This window comes from Petromyzon marinus, chromosome 74 (assembly GCF_048934315.1).
Source record: "Petromyzon marinus isolate PM22_M1 ecotype Great Lakes invasive population chromosome 74, UKy_Petmar_22M1.pri1.0, whole genome shotgun sequence".
Classification (NCBI taxonomy): domain Eukaryota; kingdom Metazoa; phylum Chordata; class Hyperoartia; order Petromyzontiformes; family Petromyzontidae; genus Petromyzon; species Petromyzon marinus.
The window spans coordinates 316,556-322,708 of record NC_133740.1 but is presented as its reverse complement, the minus strand read 5'-3'; positions in this window follow the sequence as shown (position 1 = coordinate 322,708).

Genomic DNA, 6,153 nt, shown 5'->3' with positions numbered 1-6,153 from the left:
CTTTAACACTGAGGATGTGATTTTAACTTGTTTCTTATTAGTTGGCTGCAACGGACCAAAATAACATCAACATGGGGAAAATGTACGTACTTTGCATTTATTGTAGTTTACAATATTTCCATTGCCATTATAAACAAGGTGAATATTTTTCTCCATGTTTCATTTTTGTAACTATTGGACCAGATGGTGTCAGTAAATACAAGTGATAGCAAGGAACGCGCATAAAAAGGCAGATTTAGCCACTTCACAGAGCTTCATATAGGGAAACAATACACCGCATTCCCATATTTATTTAATAGCGGACTGACCTATGTTTGGGAACTGGAAAAGTGGGTCAAGTCGGGGTTCCCACGGCAGTGGGGCACGAGGTCAAGAAAGCTGTGATCGGGCCACTCGACCTGCTTTAGCTAGGATGGAAACAGTGGTGACTTCATAGTAAACATTTTCAAAACATTGAGACAACCCAAACATAAGTTCTTTATATTTTTTTTTATGGATTGTTGCCTGCCAGCCATGCAGGGGATGGCAGGGAAGGGGTTTAATCCAAGTCAATCTTGGGATAAGAACCAAGCCAATCAATTCCAGGAACAGCGCAGCTTGCGTCTCGTTTGTAATCGCAGAGACGTAGCATCAGTTTGCTTTTAGGACAGCGGTGAGGAACTTACGGCCTGTGGGCAACATATTGACCACAAATTAATTTTATATGGCTACCAGCCACATGACGCTGACCACTTCAAAACTACCCACAAATCATACTTATCCATAACGGCAAGCATCTTAGCCTCACTTATCCGGTGCTACAGGGGAATATTTTTGACCGGGAAACACTTTCTAATTCTAGCACACTCAATCAGTGCAGTCTTTGTTATGCTTGGTCAGCGTGCACTTTGTTTTCCCTGTTATTTTATATAGCTAAGGTGTGTGCTGATGTGTAGCCTGCCAAAGTTATTTGAGAGCTCTTAATTGGTGTTTCATAAAGAAAAGGTTCAATATGAAATCCAAATGTAGACCTTCAGGGTCGATATCAAGGCTTTTAATCTGTTTCTGGTCTATAACCAATTGCCTTGGATGCATCTGATCTCAGAAGCGAAGTAGTGTTGTTGAGCCTGGTGGATAGCGCTTGAAAGACCACCCACCACAGCAGGTTCTTTAGAAGAAGCTGGAGTGCTGCGTGATTTGCAGCAGAGGGCAGTGCAGCAACATCCATTTCCACGCTCCCACATCTATATACTGGAAGCCTTCACTAACCTGCACCGACTAGCCTGGTGAAGTATGGTCAATTAACTCACACGACCCCCACTTTGTGTGGAGGTCCTCATCCAGCAGAAAATGTTGTAAAGGGTTACAAATCTATATTAATATTTTGTTGTATCCATGTTTATTACATGATAGTGCGTGCCCCATTCATGTTTAAACTGCATACTTTGGTAAACATGCAAATAAATGTGTTTCATCGCACATTTAATTCCATTGAGCAATGGCCATTTCACATCGGTAATTAAAAACTGTCCCGAATGTACCTTATTTAATACATACAGTACCTCATGGCTTTCAGTGTGAACCGTTACAGGAAGAGCGCTTATGAAATGGATGAGAATTGTGATGAAATTCAGTCTTCAGCTACGTGCCAGAGCAACGATCTAAATTAGACCAATTTAATGAATGGCTGCAACTCTTTAAGGTAAGTTTATATCACTCCACGGGTCTCTTCTGACATAACTGTGGTGTTTATGAGCAGGGTGGTGTGTAAAGTTTTCGCATTTGGCTCATCCATTTCTCTGCATAAGCAACCACCCTGCTGTGGAAGGAGTCATATTTCATTCCCAATTGTGATGTTCACCTTTTATCCATACTTACATGTATTAAGCCATCCACAGTTTCTGAATGAATGTATTTCTGTGGTTAATGACCAGCAAGGGTGCTTTCTGTGGTGCATTGTGCTTTTATAGGCTGCTTGTCATCCTATTACACTGCCTTGTGTTGGCTGTAGGGAATGTCTCGGATGTGACAACTACAACAGTATTTATTGTATTTGATGTCTCATCCTAGAGCCACAAACATGTTTACCGATACTATGTTATTCTGTATATTTTCGGTTTGGTTAATTATCAGAATTCATTTTAAAAAAATGCATTGGAAGTGTTTTGTATTAAAATATATATATGATTTAACTTTAATGTCTATTAACCTATGTATTCACTTTGGATGTTTAAGTATGTCTTACTGATCTAATACAAACGGGACACGTTTTGACACATCTCAGATAATAAAGTTCAATGTCAAAGTAGTTTCCCACTCAAAAATGGGGTGGAGTTTCTATGCTACAATACGATTTTGCGTCTGAATGCATCTCAAGATGTTGTTTTATTTCCTTGTATCTTCAAGCTCGTGCTAAACACTCTGCATTTATAGCGGGCCCATGCGATTCCAACGGAGGTTGACTTGTCTCTTCCCACAAGGTCGTAAAAAATTGTTCTCAAACCCCGAGGGATAAATTGCTGAGTCAGCTTTCAGTTTAATTCTGAACACATAGAATTATAACAGACAGCCATGCGCTCTAACCACTGGACCACCCTGCCAAATTAATATATCATTAGTTAAATTGATACACTCACTGAAATAATATTTTAACTTTATTGAATTTTCCACTATTTAAGGTTAAACAAAATTAAATAATAGTTGCATCACTAATTTCATCCTTGGCAAACCACACACTTGCTGCACACTGATATTTTTGTGCGGTTGATGTTTATTAATGGTCATTCTTACGACTTAGTTGTTTATTTTACTTTCACCTTAACAATGGGTAGGAGTAACTCGGATCCATGAACGTAAAATGCTGATACCTAAATTACCGACTCTTTTCTGTGTGCAACTATGGCTATTGAACTCCAAACCATGGACCGGGTAACTTCGCACTCCCCCAAATATGAATTCGCCATTTCTCAAACAAAGCAATTAAATGGCAAAATCACATAACTTCTGATTCTCTGCATTGTTGATGTTTGTAAACCATAGGAAATAATATGGATAAACTTGATTATACTACACTATTCTGGTCAATACAGGTTGGGGGAGCATACACTTTGGAGTATAAGTATTTAATTTAATTAATTGGATTAATTAATCAATTCCATCATTGTGGGTATTTTCTTTCGGGAGGAAATTAAAAAGTTGGAATTGCAAACTATTCTTAAAGTAATCATGATTGTTTTTTTTTTACAGTCCATCTTATCACTGTGAACGGTTGAATCGGGTTTCTAATTCTCCTATAAACTGAGGTGAGTAAATCCTCCATAAATGATTGCAATTAAATGCTTATTTATGTAAATACATGTTTTTAAATGAATGTGTAATAAAAAGAAAACAAATCGGTGGCAGAATAGCTTCGTGGTTGGCAAGTTTACCACTCCACAAGCTTTAAGTGAATTGTTAAATGCTGCCAGCCTCCAGGAATGCGTGAGTTATTACCAAATCATGGATTGTGTAGTAACATAGACAAGAACCCTGATATCGCTTGCTAGCAAGAGCATACTTTCAACATGGTTTTATACAATCATAATGTATTGTATTTCGAAATAGCTATTATATAATGCTGTAAAATATATGTTTTTTGTGACTGAATACTAGTCAATAATTAAATTAACTGTCAGGATTTGTGGTCACAATATAATTCAATAACCATTATTTTTTACTTTTGTGCAGGAAGATTTGGCTACACCTGCTTCTTACATAGTGCGGGTCATCACCAAGAGAATTTCTTTGTCAGTGGGCAAACGTACAAAATCAGCAGGGGATCAAATACTTTTTTCCCCTCACTTTTTTCCCTTTCTCGTTCAGCACACCGGTTGTGTGTTGGAGAGTAAACCCACACCATTAAAAAGTCGAGTACGACGTTTCGACAGTAATTACAACCATCCTTATCAGGTGACAGCCAGAATTGGCTGTGTTTTGTAAATAACATCGCATCAGTTCATCTTATATGATAAGTCATCTCGCCAGGTAGCAGAGCACCCATCCCACAACAGGCAGATAGATCATATGCTAGTCGGAAGTTGACTCAACCCATCGTCCATTCTGGGGTAAGACAAGTAAGGAGCACTTGGATAAGAATGAGTATCAGTGGCCCTTTGGAGAGACTGTATGGTCCCACAACAGCGAAGCCGCTCCGTCGGAGCCGTTCCTGCAACGCCACCACGGGAGAGCGTCCGGGCCGACGCTGCTTCTCCCTCACCACCCCCCAAATGAGCACACACAACACACACACCCCCACGTAGGACCTCGTGGGGAAGTCACCTGGCCTCCAGGTTTTCACCCAGGGGCCCTCTTCGTAGGGACATCCCCCACGGTTTCCTGGGGCCAGGGAATTGGACGACTTCCCCCAGGTTGAATTACACCGCGGAGCCATGAATTGACGTGCAATTGCATGGTCACGACGAGGCTACTCAGTCACCGCGGTTAGGTCCACACGAGCACAAGGGGAAGCATCCGTTTGGCCGGAAAAGTATGTTTGCACGCCGTGGCCAATGGCAACGGGGTATCGTGGGTTAGCCGGGCAGACCTTTGATGTAGAGAAGGATACGCCTCACCAAAGAGAAGCAGTTCCAGCCATCACATTAGGGGGCGAGTTAATTAAATGTTTGATGAAATATAACAGGCTAATTTTAAGTTGATAATTTTGTATGGCCTGCGAATGATGTTATAAATATACAAATGGCCCTTGGCAGATAAAAGGTAACCCACCCCTGCCTTAGGTGAACGCAAACAGTGAGTGTGCAGTGAGTTGGAACCTTGCCTCATATAAATTAGCTCGAGTAGGATTTGCAGTTCCATTTATAAGGTGCTTGCCTCAGAAACTCGCATCTTCCATCTCATCTCAATCATTCCAATACTTAACTTTATTTTTAGCCCAGGGGAGCCCCTGATGGCAGCTGTCCCCATATGGCACAAGGTGAACACAGCCCCAAAAGTAGGTAGTAGTTTGCCAGTTGCCCGAAAATGTTTCTATGGGTTTTATCAATTGGGTAATCTGCAAATATTTGTATTTATTTGAACCATGACCCTCATGCACGTGGCCTACTCTTTTTCCTAATCGCGTCACGGGATTTGTCACATCCACTGTGGAGCATACGGCATATATTTTCTGGTAATACACCCACGGCATTAACCAGGGTGGCCACGGGGATGAATCGTGAACCTTGCCAACGAGCGGCAATGCCACCGCCAACAACAACTTCTGTTGCTTCCACCGTTGCTGATCGGGGTGTGGATCATTCGTTGTATTTGCTGTGCAGGTGTCCCAGTGCAGGAGCTGCAACAGGAAGTACCAGCCAGTGCCACGGGACAGGGAGTGGGGGAGTGGAGCGCTCTTCAACTGCACAACCTGCGATAACACCTTCAGGTTGACGGCGATAAAAGGGACAGCTTGTATGTGTGTATTGATGCATTGATTCGCAAAGCTTACGCGAGTTGTGCGCGTGTGCGCATGAGATCCGGTGTTTTATAAATAAAAAATGTATATCGTAATACGAGAGGAGCAAACCATTTAAAAGGATGTCGCCACTCAAATACATTTGCATAGTGATGTAGAGTATAAAGTGGGGGGTGTGAAAGCGAACTGAGAGCAAATCCTCTGGAACCACAAAAGCCGTGTTGAGGACAGATAGTGGCAGCAGGCAAGGAATGAAACGCATCTCAGAGAGCGTCCACTGCGGAGATGGAGCGACGACATCGGCTCGCGCACAGGTGCTCGTGTTCGGTGGATTATTAAATTGTTTGGGGGAGGCCTTCATCCGGCAGTGGATTGAACATGGCTGCTGATGATGAGAACGAAAATAATTGAAAATAATTAGCGCAATGTATTTTGTATACGATTACGAAAGTAGTAAATATAGAGCATTATCAAAATAAACAACATTAATAATGAAGACGTATCAAATAAACCTTCTGAAGTGATCACAAGCATGGAACAAATCGATGGGGTCGTCAAGACCTTCCCCAAGCATGGCACGTCTTCTGATGCCCTGGGCGCTCATGGTTCAGAAGGCCTTACCAACTATATATTGTTTTAAACTGCCCCTAATTTGTCCTGCTGTCGTGTTTTTGTATTATTTGTGGTTGTAACGTTCTGATCCGCCCCTAACTGGACATCTG